Raw genomic sequence first — 19973 nt, forward strand, 5'->3', positions numbered from 1 at the left:
TGGAACACAGTAAATTACAGCTCAATAAAAGAAAGAAATAAAAAATAAATAAATAAATTATAAAACTATGAGGATTGTCCAATGCTGGAGTAGGTCTCAGATGATGTGGAATCTCCATTCTTGAAGATACACAAAACCAGACTTGAGCAATCTGCTCTAACTAGAGCTGCTATTGAGGGGCTGGACTAAATGGAAATCCCTTCCAACCAGCATGATTCTACAATTCATGTGTGCTGTAAAGATCCATGCAGTTTAATTACATAGATTGTAGCATGAAAAAAGTTACCCAAAACACATAGGATAATTTTAAAGACAACAGCTTGATTCCCAACACAGAAACCATTAGGTAACTGAAATTATAGCCAACTGCTGACAAAACCACACTGTGAAGAACACCAATGAAAGATTATTTCACAAGACAGGGAATGTGACATCTACAGAGTGAAACAATGTTAGCAGGAGACTTTTTTTCATTTACAAAACAATTTTGCTTAAATACTAGATTTGGCTTTATCAACAAAAACTGAATTTTGAAACTGAGACATGAAAAGCCGTCATAAGTTATTGTTATTACTACGAGCAAAATGTTGAATTGTGGGCTTTTCTACAAGTCTACACTGTTCCTATTTCAATAAATTGGTTTAAAAATGGCCATATCACAAAGAGGTTTGTAATAAATAAGTCTATTTAAATTCAGCCACTTACAAGACTATTTTTAAATAGTATGTATGAAGGCTAATTGGAGTAGTCACAGTGCCTTCTGAAATTTTTGTTGAACCAAGTATTGTTACCATTAATTTAAAAAGCCTTCACGAGGGGGGCAGGAATTTGTTTATCCAGACGGTATTAATACTGTCCTCAATGTAATCTGGCATCCCACAAACTGATCACTGAAATCCAATGATCATTGAAACTTTTTCCTATTTTTCACACTAGAACATATTTTGTCTAAGGTAATGCATAACTTTTACTAAAGCCATCTATGTGAGTCAAACCCATTAAATGAGAGAGAACGAATGATTTACAGATAAATTGCTCAACTAGTTAGTTACCAAACATGTCTGTTTTCAGCTCTTACCAATGCTACTTCATATAGGAATAAAGTACAAATCTTCAAAACTTCTGAAGTAACACCTCAATAGGCTGCTTAAATCTCTAAAATTAAATGCACTTTCCTAGAATCTAAATGATTCTTACAGCTTTCTCCTAAATCCCTTCCTACTTCCCAAGATTATTTCTGAAGACTAGACCTCCAACCTAGCCATAATAGACCCAACATAGACCATTAATACTGTATACAGCAGTAATATCACCTCCACAACATACCTTTAACGGGTTGTTTTACTCAAAAATACTGTTTCTAACCTGTAAGTGCAATCTACAATATTAGTCTCCAAACCTGGGATCATGCATTTGGCTCTATTCAAATAGAAGTTCTTCAAGTAAGTTCAACTTGCCTAGCAATTTAATGGCTAGTGATCTCTTTCGATCACTAAAATTACTAAATCTTTAAAACTACAACTTTTAGAGATTTATTAGGAGCAATACATTCTTCCCAAGAGTCAAAGACAATGACCAAGAACCATGTGCCATGCAGCCTTAAGGAAACCTTCCTTAGGGCTTGAAAGTTCCCTGTTTACTCACAGTTTTGGGGGATTCATTAGACAATTTTAATACAGTTAACATGAGTTACAACAAATATCTTTGGGAAAAATCAATCTCATTAAAATATAGTATCATTAGGATCAATTCCAAGTGAATCACCCTATAATTTTCCTATGTCCTAGTTGGATTTTTTTCTACATACTGGCAAACCATCTATTTTTTCTCATTTCCTTTAGACTTGGTTATTTCAACATTTGTTCAAGAACAAAATAGGGTCACAATAAAAAAAAAAAAAAAAAAAAACCACAACACACAACCAAAACAAGACCTAAGTGCAAAAACAATTAAGATTTTCCTATGCTAACAGGTTCCGCCAATTTCTGAAGTGTTTATTAGCCACCATTTAACATCATCCAAAATTCAGAGACACAATATGAAGTACTGAATTATCAGTGTAGTATGATTACATCATTTAAAGAAAAAGCAAAGCCAAAACAACTGCACAGTATTTCTAAATTGTAGCTGTAGCCTTGCCATTTACCCACATCCTGTTCTTCTCTCCATGACAACTACAATTTCTTCTAATAAACAACAAAAAGTGAGCAAGACATACTCCCAGTCTACCATTTTATCTAAAATTATAACATTAGATAAAAATCCATAACTTGGAGATACTTTCATCAGAATTGGCTATACCAACTCTCTGTATTTCCTATTAAAAAACAAAAAAACAAAAAAAACCTGTGACATAATCCCTCACCTATTTAACTGCAGGAACTTGTGAATCAGGAAACATATTCCAGACAAAATAGACTTCTTGTCTGGATATTTCCTCTGATCTTGTCTCCTTAAACAATTTGTCAACACTTAGTTTCAGTTTAGTCTAATCTCAGACATTTAAAATGGTATAGACTATCAACGATATTTGAAATTTGACTTTTCAGGCACTATAAAAATATTACTAATTTATAGCCAAATAATATCCACCAGGTCATTATCTCTAATTCTGCCAAATCTACAGTCACTGGTTTAGATTTGGACTATTTAAGTTTAAAATTAGATGCACTCAAGATCAAAAGTTATTTGATCCATTGGAAGAAAATACTTAAGCTAGAAAAAATTTAGAAATAGAACACTTATTGCAATATGCAGAAAGAGATTCTATGCTGCTTCTGGGCATCTTTTGCAAAAAGCTGTTCTACCCATGCTCCACTCACAAAAGAGATAGACTATTAAGGAAACAAAAAACAAACATGGCTAGAAACTAGACATTAAAATATGAAATGTAATGAGGTTATCAGAAACCCCTTCCCTCTAAGATGAGATCACACATGCCATGTATCTTACTACTTTTTATGAACTTCCAAAGACAGACATATGCTCTTCCCAGACTATTGCTGTGCTTCACAAGCCACACTGCATTAATCTCCACTGGTAAAAACGTAAGCTTATTAGGTTGCACGGTGTTCCAAAAGATCCAGAATAGCAGCACTTACTCTCTGTATTAAATCACTCTCGATTTTTCTAAACCTCCCCTCATAGGTCTTGGATCCAGTGATCCTCTCATCAGTACTACTGTCTTCCTGGCTCTCCAATTTGGCAAGGTAATTTTGATTTGTTCTCATGTACCAAGTGCATGGCTCAAAACTGGACACAATGAGTTAGCTGACTCCATTTCAACCATAAATTGAACAGAGGGATTTACACAGTGTTTTACAACAGTGTTTCCATTTATTTATCCTCATATGATGTTACATTTTCAGAACCTTTTTTTCTGCACAGTACTGTTTACTTAAGGTCAGGTCTTAACCATCAATATTTTCCTTCAGAACTCTCAACCATTCCGTATTCTGTATCTGCCTACTTTATTTTTCTTTAATTTAAATGCAGTGTTTTAAGCTTACCCTTAATGGCCTGTATCCCATTTTTCCCAGATCGTTCTAATTTGTTGGTTCATGTTAAATTCTAACCCAATCCTCCAACTTCTCTGCTGTCCCTCACCCTGGTATCATTTTTCACTGCAGTAAACATGCAAGTCAGTGGATACATTAGTAACCTCTTTTCTTGACAAGGAAAAAGAAATGAAAGACTGTTGCTTGTGCTCCTGCATCAGAACTGACTTATATAGAACTCATTTTTAGTAAAGAATATATTCCAGAGAGCCAATAAAGCAATACGCCATCTTTAAATAAGGATCCAAACTAAATGACTACCAGACTAAAACAGTGAACTGAAGTGGAATGTTGTAACAAGAAACAGACTTTGCTGATCCTCAGGCAAGGGGGAAAGCAATAAGCAAGAAAGACAGTAGATACTCCAGAAACCCAGAGAGATGGTGAAGCTTTGATGCTGATAAAAGTTAGGCAGGGTTAGATTAGCAACATACTCTTCTGAAAAAATATTTTTCCTTTCCGTCAGGAATCATATGTTGATCTATTTAGATATGTAAAAATAAAGAATATCTATCCAAGATTTTAGGTGCCCCTACAGTAAACCTTAAAACTCAAAATATAAAGGCCTTTTGCAGATATTAGTTTATCTTCAAAAGCCTATCACAGCTAAATCTAGCTTACAGTATGTCAAGAAAAGATAAGTGGTTTAGACTGTAATAAAAAATTCCTGGTTATCTTTCTTTTTCAATAAACTACAAAACCAGAGTTCATAAATGGAAAATTACTTTACAAAACCGTAAACTAAGATACAGACAAATTGCTGTATTATGTAACATCATGTACAGGAGACCTGCCAATTCTGATAAGAGGTAAGGTTTGGTCAAGTCATGCAAGTTCTTCATATGTACTTTTCATTCATTTCTAGGGCCTGGAGGACTCATACTTCACACGGGGCTAGGCAGGGGGGAAGACAATTACTGATTTTCTAGTTATCTACTAAGATTTTTTTTTCCCCTCTGAATCATTGTTTCTATTCAGTATCAACAGGTCACTCGTACTAACAGCAAGGGCTGGGAGGGACCTGGCCAGATTAGTCAGTTCTAGTCTAAAGTTCTCACAGAAATCTGTTCTTCTCCAAAGTCAAATCGTCTACATCCAGCCTGGCAACTTTAATGCAGCGTTACCACAAACTGCTGGACAGATCGATGACTGGCTGCTGCCCAGAAGGACAAGTTATGTTCCCATGTGCTTTGCTGCTGCCTGCAGTCTCATTTCTTCCTTTGCACCACTTTAACGCTTTCTGAACTCATATCTGAGCTGATCCAACCCACCAACCAAGAAACAAAACTAGACACCTTTTTGCTGTGAGATAAACTGGTTAACCGGTTTCAGCAGGAGTCAGATGTGGAGGAGAAAAGGATTCAGAAAATAGAAACAAACCCCTTTAGCAACAGTAAGCAGTTAGAACAGCTAACCCAGTTTCCAGAAACCTAACTGGAAGCTGGATGCCTGGAAAGCTACCACCATATTCCTTGTTCTGTCCTAGCCATGTGGTCCTAATTTTAAATCCCACATTTTGTTTTTTAAACCATTCATTAAATTATTAAGCTAAGAAAGTCGTTCAAGAGTTATAAATGTATAAATAAATCATAATAATTGAGAGTACTTTAGACATCTTCAGCTTGACAACCATTACTGAAGGTAGGTAAACAGCAAAGGTATCTCATCTGCAACAAATCTGCCTGAGCTGTTAGACTAATTTGTTCATTTGTGAAAGTTCCAGACACTTTCACAACCTTCTTATCCTTATCCATAATTAACAGTACGTAACAGTCTTTTCTACAGTTGCATCAAAAAAGAATTACATCACAACACCCTTGGTTTCCAAGTTCACATCTGAATTCATGCTTCAGTGAAGTTCACTTCATTCTTTAACCAACTCCTCAAAAAGAGAATTACTACTCTTCTATTCTTCTTACTATTCAGCTTAGTTACTTACAACTCTCAAAGAAACTTCATGGAATAGGGCCCATGACCAACTTCTGTAGAAGTACCTCTTATCTATGGGAAATACTTGTAATATCTGCAATATAGATGAAAGGGCCCAAAAATACTGCCAAAGACTAAGGGCTTTGTACGTAAGACAGAGGATACATAATGAATCCATCAAAGAACTTCTCTTTTTAGAGGTGAGAGGCAAAAAGGAGAAGGGAGAGAAATGGGTATAAGGAGAAAAGAAAGGTGAAAACAGGTGTATGATTTTGTCAGTGATCTGACATGAAAGCCAAGGACCTTTCCTCTCTCTCACAAAGTTTGCTTGTTCCAGCTGACAAGGGTTTATCACTAAAAGGGCAGTTTTCAGTTGCTGTTTAAGTAGCACAGGTCTTCATTTAGTTTCTTTACATCTAGCTTTTGTTCCAGTTGAGGCAACATCACAGAGGAAGAGAAGTACTAACTTACCAGCAACACTTATTGTTCAATTTAATACTTTTGGAGACTCTTCTTCCTCACTTTCATTTTGAAGCCTAGATAATTCCCTGAAAGTAGAAGAGGAAAAGATGATGATTAGTTTTTATCCTTTTTTACACTTATCCATGTTTTCATCCTTTGACTATTATATGCAGCATTCAAGAGATGCATGCAAACATTCTTAATAAAAAGATTGCTCAGATTTTTATATGTTTTGTGATTACATGTCTTGTAGCAAAACTCTTATGAAAACAAATATTTATACATATGAACAACCTCTATTTACTGAGGTCCAAAAAAATAGAAACTGTCTGCTTCATTGCTGAAAAAAAACAACACAGGTTAAGTATAGAACCTCAAGCCGTTTGTGAAAACAGATTAAGAAAGCAAGGGTAAAAAAAGCAGTAGATTCATTCTTGGGATATATATAGTGAGGCTTTAGGAAAAAAAACACTGAGAAATATTATAGGATCAAGATCCTCAAACCAAATGCCAAAAATTAAAATAGTAAATTCCTCAAACTGAAATAGCTGCCATGTGGAAAAGAATAGGCTCTACCTTTGAAACAGATGTAGCAAATTAAGTTTGCACCACTTATTTATGTTTGTACATAACATAACATACATAATAGACCATATATAACATAGCAGATTGCTTTAAACAAAACCTTATTTTTGGGTTCTTGAGGCATGGAGTTACTACATCGTTTTATAACAGTGGCCTCAATAACTCAGAATGGCTGTATACTACTGAACTAAGTGTTGATTCTTGGCCATTTAACAGAAAGGCAGAAGCTGCACATATCAGACTCTGAAACAGCAATAAATTGTATGTTGGAAAAGGTAATTTGTGAACCTGACTTCAAGGAAAGGAATAAAACAGGGGAACAAAAATAATAGGAAACCAATTAAAGCAACAATAGTACCAGGAATAGGAGTGAATAGAAAATTATAAATGCTTCAGAATAATTGTATTTTACTGCAATGAGAATTTTGCCAAATTAGTCTTATTTTCTTAATGAAAATCAAGTGATTTTATATTTCAAATAGAAGCTTCAGCAGTTGTACTGTTAAATGAACAAGGCGAACTGGCAACTCCAAAAATTTCAAAAGCAGCAACAGTGATAAAAAATTTAAAAAAAAATAAAATAAAAAAATAAATAAATAAATAAGACTCAATTCTGTGTTTCTTTTTCATGTAATAAATTATCTAAAACAGTCAGCACCTACAAGGTCAGAGCCCATGAACTTCCAGAAATGGAATGCCTGGGGGAAAGAAACCGATAGCCTATTTTCATTTCCATTTGAGATTGATAATTTGGGTATACTTCAGCTAAGGTGGCACTCAATAAAACGGGTATAGGTTTCCTGTGATAAAGGATCTCAGAAATCCAAACAAAAAAAAAAAAAAAAACCACACACACACAATACTGTTAACCCACGTATAAAAAATAACATCAGGATTTCAGCTTTCCAGAAAAAGTAAACTAGTTCTTTTATTGTACCTCTCATCAAATCAGTTACACTACCCATTTCACAAAAATGGAGAAGTGAAATGATGAGCTGAAGCTGAGTCAAAGCCAAGAAAAACTGAATATGGAGCCCACCTCATCCAAGAGCTAGCCCTACAGCGAACCCGTTAGAGTACAGTCTGGAATGATGGTTACTTTTCATTTTATATGAAGCATTATGCTGTATATTTTCTTACAAGTCCATATTTGAGACCCAAATAACAGGCAGAACGTAGAATATTATGGGAGCCGTATGTATGAAAAAATAGATTTCGACAGATTATCTCATAATAAACATGAAGTGGAAATGTTTACATTTCACGTAATTAAAAGAACTATTACTAAATTTACAAGTTGATTAATCTCTAAGACAGGGAATTTTAGTTCTATGTCTGATTCAGACTTTGAATTGCTTGGTGAACATGGACTAGTCACTCCCTTTTATTTTCAGAAAAATTGATCAATTTACAAAAGAATACATCATTATAAAGGGTTTAATACCACCTCGAATGTTTAGTCCAGTCTCCTGCATTATAAGAACCCATTCAAAACAAAGTCCAAAACATTTCGTCAACACTTTTCATGCAATTGAAGTTGAATTTTAAAAAGACACAAAACTTGAATGCACAACAGCAAGAGAACAGAATTCAAGGATGCCAGCCACACTGTAAGTGCCTGCAACTACAGAAACGTTAGATGAAAATACCTACACCACCTCAGGAATACAGGGAAAAGAGAGAAGGAAACACTTCCCCCCTTCTTTCCACATTTCACTGCGGCAAACTGATTTAACTCTGAACACAGACACTAGACCCATACGCCAGGCCAGGGCTATTTTTTTCTCACAGGAAGAATCAGACACCTCACTCAAAATCCCACCTTTAGTTAATGGCAAATTACCTCTGCTTCAAAAGAAGAAAAGTTATGCACCAAGAAGAGAAAAATAAAAAAAACAAACATTCCTTTCTGATCTCTACAGGATACCAGTGGTAGCCCTGGAGAACAAAATTTGCAAAATTCAAAATTTTATGACAAATAATCAAATCTTCCCTTGGCTGATTTATCCTCTCTCTCAGATATTTCTCTTACTCCAGTACCAAGAAATTACATATGCTCATTTATATTTTCTGACTCCAGGAACAGCATTATCATCTTACACAGTCTTTTTACATAACTATATAAAATGTCATCTTGAACTACTCAGTTTCTTTCTCCCCATTACTGATTTTGTAAGACTAGACCTCACCTTCTGGTTTTCAAACAAGATTTATCATTGAGTTTATCCCTCAGATGTTTTTATTTCAGTTGTTTCTCTCCCACATACACCCTCACACGCAATAAAGACTATTCTTATTTCTTCCTAGGCTTTACTTGCCAAATTCTTTGATTCTCCCTTTAGGAGGCAAGTTCAACTTCACCATAGTCACACTAGCAGTTCTTTTTTTTCCAAATTACTTGATCTCTTCTGAGTGTGACTGATCAGAGATATATACTGTCCAAAACGCAAACCAACCGATGCTTTATTGGCTGGTCCTAATGATCTTTTTTAAAAGCTAGAAACCAGCTGGTTTGTTTTGGAATCATGTTACCCTCACAAAACCACATCATCTGAGGAGACAGATTAGGACCTCGGTCATACAATAATCTACCTCTGATTACCAGTCTAGTTATCCCAGGAGTTCTTGTCAGTGTTCAAATATGTGAATCTGCAATTATTACTTTTTTAATTAAATTTAAATCATATTCTGCTACTCCAAATGCATAAATCATCCTCCCCTACTAAGTGTGACAATCTTGCCTTCTGTAGCATTAGCAATTTCAGAAGCATGCAGACCAGCTTTGTAGCAAAGTCATTTCCTTATTCCAGCACTGGTTCTACAGTTTCAAGTAGGTGGCAGAGAAGTGACTGAGCCTATGTTAGGGAAAATATTACCAAAGAATCATCAATTTAAACAACAAAAGCAATTCAAACAAACAAACAAACAGCAAAATCAGCCAAAATGTTACACTGAATGTTTTTTCATGTTTGGTAAAGAAAAACAAATGAAAAATTATTCTTTCTTTAAGCCAAGTGAAGTTCAAAACACGTTTTCCAGTTTTAAGATGAGAGAATGTGGGTTTGTAAAGGAGAAACAGTTATTTAGCTGAAAAACTGAACTTCATTTCTCTTATACCCATCAATCCATCTGTCTGTTATCATTGTTAGTTGCTGATACTAAGCAAGTTTCCTTGAACAAGTATGGAAAAAAAGAACATCACAGAGGAACAGAAGGAAATATAATCTTTTTAATACATATATTTTAAAAGATGTATAAGATTATCCCTATATATTAACTATATTTTATCTATATAGATATTTTTTAATGTTTGGTTTTATTTGGGTTTGTTTTTTTTTTTTTAAGATACCTTACTGCTAAGAACTAAAGAAAAAATGGAATATGCTCAATTCATAATATGCAAAGATCAAAGTCAAATCATTTAACTTCTACTGCACACAGAAGAAAGGCTCTCAAGAATTAGCTGTTTTGCAGTGAAGTGCACAAGATTCTTTCTGTGGTTCAATATTGTAGAGAAGGTTCCCCTTCAAACAAGCTTTGACTACCACCAATTTGAGGACATACAATTGTTCAATGATATTCTACTTTAATCAAACAAGATACAGATTTGGAAGCCCTGTTCCTCAAAATAAGCCTAAAAGCCAGAGACTTCCTCACACTTGTTTTTCCTTACCAGATAGGACTTTGACCTTGTTTTACAAGTACACCATTTTGAATGGCACAAATAATAATTAAGAACAAATTTCAATAATATTAAGTGCTTATCCTTACCAGAAGAAAATATAAAACAGTTGCTTTAAGGTATAAAGTCCCTTCATGATATTGGAATCTTCACACATAATAATTTCTCAAGGCATAAACCAAGAACAGTCTACAAAACCGACACAGTACACAGAACACTACATAATCTGCTGGTTTCTTTCATGGACTAAGAATTAAGTCATTAAATAACATCCCAAATATAAACACATTTTTAACCTATTCGCTTGCTAGGGGGAAGGTCACCCAGAACGTAATAAAACAATGTGACACTGTGTAGTTCTCAAGTTCTTTCCTGCTCCTCTCCTTCAAGACACTGGCCCAACCACTCGACTCGGTTTTCCCTTTTATTTAAAAAATACTTGCCCGCAGCTGACACATCCCAACATTCCCAGAAGACAGGTCACTGCTGTTCAGTGTCCCTAGCCCTACATTTTTCACTTTACAAAGTTTCATGTGTGCTACAGTGACACTGTTAATACATTACACAGATGCATGCATGATGCAAATTTGGGGAAAATTTGAGAAAACGCGGCAAGCACTGGACCTCTCTTAGCTCTCTCAAATCCAGGAAAACATATGTCAAGTTTCTTTTCCCCAGAGTCCCACTTCTCAGCTACGTGAAGTGCCATCTGTGCTTCCCAGACCAGCAAGCTAAAAATCTGCTGTAATTCTTATCACCAGTAAGCAAATTAAAGGAAAAAACTGTCCTCTTTAATAAAATAACAAGACTTACAAATGGCAGTCTAGATCATGGCTCCAAAGTACTGAGTGGTGAGCATGGTTAGTTAAAAGGTCATAAGGAAGAAAAGGTGGCAAACAGTAGACTATCTTCAGAGCTTCCTTAATCTCTGTAAACTAACGCAAAAACTAGGGGGAATAAAACAAGAGTAGCTGGAAATCTCAGAAAGTAAACAAAAATATGACTCAACTGACAGATCACATTTAGTGGATACTACATAAAGTTAGAGGGCATACTTGGCTCAGGAAGGACAGATATTAATGTTGGAACAGAAGATCTTGTCTTGAATATCTAAGGGTTATATACTTGTTCTGAGATCCAGAATGCAACAGAAGCCAAACACTGCACATAACATTAAAATGACAAAGTTACAGTGAGAAGGAAAGTATAGATCATATAGAAATTACCAAACAAGAAAATTTAAGTGGATGAGGGTTTGGATGGACTGTTGAAAGAGGTTGTTTGCTTCTTTTTGGTTCTTTTGTTTTATTTTGTTTTCTAGAGAGCTAGCAGAATTATTCAAAGCATAAGATCTAATATTAATAATTCACAGGTTAGGCCTTTCAGGAAGCAAATCATAGATACAATTGAGTAACTTCCAGTTGGTAACTGGCTTGACTATTGGCTTTACAAAAGTTAACCTAAAAGTTTACATCAACATAACAATGCCTGAAACTTCCCCAAACACTGAAATTAAAATCATCACATTAGAACAAGCCCTGAAACACTTTTGATAAAGGCCAACTGCACTCTTCCAAACCTCTGGGAACAGCATGAGGGCTATCACATGGCCAACAAAACTTCCAAATGGTACTGCACATGAAGCTACCTGCTTTGAGGGCTGAGAGATTAACAGAAAGGACAAATTTCAATCCATGCCAGCTGTCCTCAGTAGCAGACAATGGTCCACTTCACTAGTGTTGATGGGGTGAAAAGGGATTTCAAATCAAACCAGCTTAAGGAAACAGAAACTAAGTGCAGATAAAGTCTGGAATAGTACACTAAACTAAGAAAATGGGAAAGAAGTAACCACATTTAGAAATTTAACAAAAAGAATGAGGAAATTTAGAGGCAAGGAAATCACACAGAGAGCTCACTCTAGACAGGCTACTGAAAGACTGAAAAAGCTGTCAGAAAAGCCTAATCAAGAAATTTCTTAAGCTAGAAAACAGAAAATATGAAGTAGTAAAGGCTGCAGTGCTGGCAAAACATGTTCTCTTGAAATAAGGTCAAGAAACTCAATAGGAAACAAACCTGTGCTTGAATTTGAGGAAGGAAATTGTTTGTGCAGTACAGCCTCATGACTGTTATGGGTTACAGTAATTAGTTCAAAAGAGAAAGCCTATCCTATCAAAAGACAAGGCTAAGACTACAATGTTTGACAGTCTCAGCAAAAAAAAGTATTATCTAAATCAGCAAGCTTCACAGAAGACAGGCAGTATCATGCATGTCACTGAAAAACAATTGTGATGTTGAAAACACAAAAAGGAACACAGCTGCAACCCAAAAAGAAAATCTTTTTTGTTTCTATTTCATATTTATATTAAAAAGCTAAAGGGCCTTGCTGTTAATTATGAGGGAGTATTTTAAACTGTGGGACTTAATTCAGTCTTTGATAGACTGATATAATGGAATAAGCTTTATAAAAACTAAAAAATATACACCTTACTACCCACTACAAATACTGTCTACCCTTACAAATACTCAGTCTTTTAGAGTCAGAGAAATTTATATTGAAGGAGAAGTGAACACATAAGAGAACTATCAACACTAACAGACTTACTAAGAATCCTTTATGTACATACCGAAACAATTCATGTAGTAACAGATTAAAAGAAAGAAACAGCATCTTCTATTGTGCCTTAGATGCCTGCCCTGTTCCTTCATTTTTCTTTTTTTTATTTCCTTCTTAAATAGGTAAGTTCTTCAAACCTGCCAACTGTGAGCACACAGTTTGATATTGCTTGGAAATTATACTAGGAATTCATGCATAATTTCATCTTTAAGTTTTTCCAAAAAGAACCAAATAAAAATTATATCATTTTATTGCAAAGTCTATCATCAAACAGCTTGAGTGACTCTGCTTTTATTAACTGATTGGTCAAATAGCAGTAAGGTGACATTAACAACACGGTGGTCGACTTCACTGCTGTGATTCAGAACCATACCAGCAGCTGTGCAGATTTCAAAGATGGTTTCAATTTCATGCTGCTGCCATTGCTGCTCCGTGGGATGGCTACGAACAGACTCAAGCAGCGTTCAGCATCCAGGAAGCTAAGAAAAAAGGAAGCCACAACACTGTTTCCCTTGAGGTGAGACAGCACTGCAGCTTCATGTTTATCAGACACAGGCTAATCAAAAGTAGATCTTCAAACAAAGGTCAAGAAGATTATCAAAGCTGAGATTCTAGCAATTAAGATCAAAGAAGTGGTCAGGGATTGTCAAAAAGAAAAATCTAAAAGACCTTTTTGAAATTTGTCTCTTAGGTGGCTGATGGTGCCTGATAAGGAAGCTGAAACTTTGTATTGAATATAATTCCATAAGCATAAATATTACTCAAAAAAATCTGCAATTTATCTATTTCAGTATACCAGAAAATGCATTTGAACCTATTCCTCAATACTACACACCAAGCTTCATAGAGCCTATATGTTAGGAAAAAAAACATTTTATTTCAGAGAGGTTTTGCGTCTTTTAAGCTGCTCATATTTGAATAATTTTTGACACAACTTTTCCTTGAGCATGCTTCACCACAGACAGACTAAAATAGTGTGATGTTAAGAAGAAACTATTGCTAAATGTATGCACGAAGGTTCCTCCTGAAGTGGTTCTGTTATTTTCCTGTCTCCCACTTTTACTATCCATTAGGCAATCTTGCATTCACCTCTTAATCCTCTGATGCCTAATTTATGAAGGAAGTTTTTAGAAAATGATATATATGTCTCCCATACTTAGGGAAAAAAAACAAATATCATCATTAAAGTTGCATGTTGAGTTTAATCATCTTTTTATCTCTTTCAGTCTATAATGTATGAAAAGAAACCAAACAGACTCACTACAATTAATTTACTGTGGGTTAAAGGCTCCACAACTGAGAGTTCTTCATTCATTACCAAAACAAGTATATATTGGTAGTAATCCCCATTTCCCTACGCTATCCAATGACTGGGGTACAAGCTACCCTATGTGATCAGTATTAGATATAATCCAGTATAATTAGATATACGTATATACAAAACTATATGTATAATATGGTTATGTATAATCTATACTATAAGCTAGTTTTCATACAGCAAAGAACTTCAGAAATTACACGAAGCATCACTTCTGTTTTTCTCCATAACAGCTTCACTTAGCCAAAGATCACCCTTTTCCCACAGCAGTCAAGAGGTGCTGACAAACACCATGCAAAGAAGACAAGTGGGTACTCAAATACCAAGGGAGACGGAATCATGAAATTAGGTTTTCCGCTAAATCCTGATCCCAGTAAGAGGACACTAGGAAAGGAAAAGGCAGTATATGGAAGAACTCTGGGAAATATTAAGTAAACAACATTGAGAAAACATTTAAAAACAATGAGATGTAATCTTAAATCTGATGTAAAAGCACATTTTGTATTAGCTTTCACTATACGCATAGTTTTACAGAGATACAGTATGACAGGAGAGCTGTCCATCATTGAGCTCAGAGAGCCTACTGGATAAAGGACAAACTTGTCACTACGCTTCACACATCTCCATCAGGAAACAAAGTCTAAAGCTGAAAAAGAGCAAGATAAATGATAGCTGAGAGATAAAATGTTTTGTTGAGGCTCAAACTGCATCCTCAAGAGCTCTTCCTTCTAAATATCTTTTCTCCACATACTACATGTGCTGACCAAGCAACTGTTGCCAATTATACGTATGTAGTAAGTGCAACTTAGGGAAGACCCCTGCAACAGTATAAAAGCCACTAGAAATCACAGTTTGAAAGACAACATTCCATTTTGGTTTCCCACATTCCAGCAGAAACTTTTCACACTGGTACATGTGCTACTACTACACCCCAAAAAGTATTTACACTCATTATTCTTAAACACTGTCACACTGCATTTTTTTTTTTTTAATGTTAGTATACACTAACTATGCACACCTGGGACTATCCACCTTCAAAGTAACAGTAAGTCTTCACACAGCTTGTACAATCACAGCTAAAGAACTGTCAGATGGGAATCCACAGTTCACAGCACTTTTTTTCTCTATAATCACATCTGACATAACACATAAATTTAAAAAACGCAATAATCTAAGGGCTCTAGATCCCCCTCAACACCAGGTGTTGGCAATTAATAAACAAAACATTGTTGCTTAAAAATGTTACATCAACCAAGAGAAGAACTGTGCAAAGGAGCATTCCACATGCTTCCATTCTGAAGCACTTATTATTTCAAAAAACACAGTTAAATCTATCACCTCTTTTGATAAGGTATGTCTAAGTCAGATAAATAAATAATCAATCTCCTTGTGGTTGCTTCTGCCAGGGAAGGTAAGAAGTTTAAGCAACAGCAATACTACACTTGTAAGGGACTTGAGGAGAAAAGAGGTTATCAATCTGAAGATTCTTTGTTTGGTTATGACTTTGAGGAGCACCTGAATAACAGAAATGGCACACAAAAACATTAAGTACACAAGCAGTTCTTCACCATCCTAGAAGTCAGATGAATGGAAACCCCCTCAATAAAATGAAAAACTGTACTGGCTAAATATGTTTGACTTGTAGGTGCCACTGAATTACACCCACTATTTACAAATGCCTCAGCAGGAAACAATAATCTTCATGAACTCCCAGGATGCACCTTTGATGTCTAACACAGTGTGAACAAATTGCAACATTTCGCATCAGTGTCCTGAGAAAAATACATTTAAATAAACATTTAGAGACTGTGAAAAAGTGTTTCCATGTTTATGTTAGCTATATAAATACTAAGAAAGTCAGAGGAAGGCTGTTCAGAATCTGTATGCACTATTGATATAGCACTCAACCAAATACAATTCTGCTTACTATTTTTCACATTTATTTTCAAAAATAACCATGTAATTGATATCTTGCCAAATCAGTCATATAAAACTACAAAAATAAAAAGCCATCAAGATTAATCATTTATTTTCCTAAACAATCTGCAGAAAAACACATTCAAGGCATCATACAGATGCCTTAACCAATATGGCATGATTTGATAATACATGAAAATCTCTACTACATTGTATCATAGCCAATTTTATGCTTATCTTCTAAAATACATAATTCTTTCAGAAATCTCTACTTTAAGGAGAGGGTGCTCCGCCTGAGAAAGCAGGATGTTATTTAACCAAGAGCAAACCTGGAATGTGCCAGGTTAAAATACTACAGAAGGGATCCCCAGAGTTAACAAACCAGTAAAATTTATATTATATGATCTTTGATGGTCCTTGAATATATCAATGATCAGTGGGGGTGGGAGGAAAAAAATACATGTCACATCAACAAAAACTGCAGATAAAAAGGATTTATAATTAATCTTTTCCAAATGACAACTGATGTCAACTTGACATAAAAAGTTGGATGAAAGGTATCTTAATGACAGGTGAAACTCAAAAGATTGAGTTGCGTAAATTACTGTCCAGAAGGAATAGCATCCTTAACTACTGACTGCAAGCTAATCTCAACAAGTCAGAATAAACCTAGAGGCACTTAACCTGAGATTTCAGTTAAAACTCCCTCAAAAAATAGACAACCTTCTCAAGTGAAAATATAGAAAGCATTGCAATTATGTCTTCAGGTAAACTAATGAGACACATTCATTTAAAAAATTAATTTCAATCACTCTACTTACCTGAACAAGATGACATCATCCCTGTAGAAATGCTGTACTGCTACCTACCAGCTCCCTACTTTTTGCAAAGCTGTCACTAGTTTCTGAACAATTCACTTGGCTATAGCCAACAGGTCTAACCTAGCATAAAAATTCCTTTACAGTTCTTACATTCGATGACAAAAGTATAGAAACATCAAGCCCCATTACATGATAATACATTTATCAAACATTATTTCAACAAGAGCTAACCATAATTGCAAAAATTGCCAACCAACAATCAGAAGTATGTTATACATTGAGACCTTCAGCAACTACATGCCTCAATTACTTTGACTAATAATTTTGTGCTCCCTCTATCCTCATAACTCATTTAACCCTTTCTCATGTCTACTGCTTTCCATCCTGCATCTGACATAAGGGGAAGAACATTATAGATCCTCAGATTCTTTCTGTAAATTACAAAAAAAAAAAAAAAAAAAAAAAAAAAAAATTAAGCAAGGCCATGAGAGGACAATGGAAAAAAGTTGATAGTATTAGAAGACCATTCTATTAAATACAGAATCATTCCTAGTGTTTATGCAAAAAAAATAACAAAATGCTTGTAGAAAGCATAACTGAGACCCAGGAAGCCATTCTGCAATTAAGACCCATACACAGCTTAAACTCTAGTGACCTGCACTCTCATTACATGAGTAGTCTTGACATTGGCTTTGGCACAACTCTATCTTTTTGGAATCCAGTCTCAACTACTGGGAAAAGTGCTCAACAGCAAGAGAAGAGAATCCTCCCTTGAGAAAACACACATCAAACCCCAACACTGCAATGAATGACAGAATGGGTGAGGTTGGAAGGGATCTCTGGATGTCATCTTGTCCAATGCCCTGCTCGAGCAGGGCCACCTAAAGCCAGTTGACCAAGAACATGTCCAGATGGCTTTTGATTGTCTCCAGAGATGATGACTCCACAACCTGTCCAGACAACCTATGCTAGTACTCCAGTTTCCCTCACAATGAAAGAGTTTTTTCCATACGTTCAGACAGAACCACCTGTGTATCAGTTTGTGCACATTGCCTCTTGTCCTGTCACTGGGCACGATTGAGATATGCCTGGCTCCATCTTCTTTGTATTCTCCTGTATTGATCCTGACCAAGAGACAGTTGCACGATTAGGAGTTACTGATCCACATAACAGTTAATCTGAGCAGGCACAGGCCTGTGCTGTGCTGCACAAACTCCTTGGCTGCAAGTTAAACTCAGCCAGGTAGCTGTCCCAGAAGAGTCTGCAAGCAGTTCCCCCTTGGTACTGGCAATTACGTCACCTACATGGTATTGCCTTTATCTAAAGGTGCAGCAAGAATTTCTCACGAGAACATCCTCTAGGAATAGAGTTGTTTACTTGTGAGTGAATTTGTTAATAGCTCAAATGACCAAAAGGGAGAGCTTCTCTCCACAGACAGGATCTGCTCTGCTCTGCACAATGCACCAGGGGAAAATTCACCCAGGTTCCATTTGGTGCTGCATAAACACAGGGTGCCCAGCACCTGGAGGGATGCAAGATTTACTCACTATCTAAATTTCTCTTCTTAGCCAGACTTATTAAAGCAGTTATCTTATTAAGCCATTTGCTGTTGGGCCTTTCTTACTGAGATCCAGAAAGTACACTGCACTGTCTCTCTTACCTCACCCCACTCCAGTAGCCCCCTTCAGGTATTTATATACACTGATAAGATTCCCCTGAGCTTTCTCTTCTCTAAGCTAAACAGTTCCCACTCTCTCAGCCGTTCCTCATAGGAGAGATGCTCCAGCTCCTTCATCATCTTTGTGACTCTTTGCTGGACTCTCCAGTATGTCCATGTTTCTGTTGCACTGAGGAGCCCAGAACTGGACACGGCACTCCAGGTATGACCTCACCAGTGTTGAGGGGAAGCGAAGGATCACCTCCCTTGAACTGCCAGCAACACTCCTCCCAGAGCAACCCAGGATACTGTTAGTCTTTTTAGCCACAAGGGCATATTGATAGCTCATGTTCAAGTTGGCATCCACCAGTAACCCCAGGTCCCTTTCTGCTTTCCAGCCAGTCAGTGCCCAGCAAATGGGGTTGTTCTTCCCCTGGTGCAGGACTTAGTATTTCCCCTTGTTGAACTTCACGAGGTTCCTGTCAGCCTATTTCTCCAGCCTGTTGAAGTCTCTCTGAATGGCAGCACAACCCCCTGGCTTATCAGTCACTCCTCCTAGTTTTGTGTCATTAGCAAACTTGCTGAGAGTGCACTCCATCTCCATCATGCAAGTCACTACCAAAGATATTAAACAGGACTTGACCCATTATTGACACCTGGGGTACACCGCTAGCTACTGGCCTCCGACCAGACTTCGTGCCACTGACCGCCACCCTCTGGGCCCAGCCACCAAGCCAGTTTTCAATCCACCTCACCATCAGCTCATCCAGTCCATACTTCAGCAGTTTCTCTATGGCAATCTTACGGGAGACAATATCGAAACCCTTACTGAAGTCTAGATAGAGAATATCCACCCGTCTGCCCTTGTCGACCAAACCAGTCACTTCATCAGAGAAGGTTATCAAAGTTGGTCGGGCATGACTTCCCCTTGGAGAATCCATGCTGACCACTCCTGATTACTTTCTTGTCTTTCATGTGCTTAGAAATGGTTACCAGGACTAGTTGTTCTATCACCTTCCCTGGGATCAAGGTGAGGCTGACCAGCCTCTAGCTCTCTGTGTCCTCCTTCTTGCTCTTACTGAAGATAGGAGTGACATATGCACTCCTCCAGTCCTTAGGCACTTCTCCCAGTTGCTGTGATTATTCAAAAGATTATTGAGAGTGGCCTCCCAATGGTTGACCCTCCATATACTGTCTACATATGGCCAGGAAAACAACTTACATAAGGAAACAAAGAGAGCAGGTTGCCAAAACACAAAAAATGTCTTTACAAAGGGGCAGCAGAGTCAGGTAGCCCCACAATATGTAGCATTTTCAGGGAAAATTGACATGAGTATTCCCTGCTTAAATATCGGAACTGTAGAGTGAGAGAGCACAGACAAACCCTCAGAGTAAGACCAACGAGAAAAAATTGCCATGTAACAAAAATAA

General features: G+C 36.5%; 1 protein-coding gene across 4 annotated transcripts in view; it reads right to left on the reverse strand.

The window, feature by feature from the left end:
- FUT8 (fucosyltransferase 8) overlaps nt 1–19973 on the reverse strand; it is a 138716-nt gene that overhangs the window by 107261 nt on the left and 11482 nt on the right. For all 4 annotated transcript variants that reach the window (XM_042790589.1, XM_042790590.1, XM_042790588.1 and 1 more), the window contains exon 2: nt 5958–6034. The gene's annotated coding sequence lies outside the window, so the exon portion shown is untranslated. The remainder of the gene's footprint in view (nt 1–5957; nt 6035–19973) is intronic.

The sequence above is a fragment of the Tyto alba genome, unplaced genomic scaffold (genome assembly GCF_018691265.1).
Source record: "Tyto alba isolate M040663 unplaced genomic scaffold, T.alba_DEE_v4.0 Super-Scaffold_18, whole genome shotgun sequence".
Classification (NCBI taxonomy): Eukaryota; Metazoa; Chordata; class Aves; order Strigiformes; family Tytonidae; genus Tyto; species Tyto alba.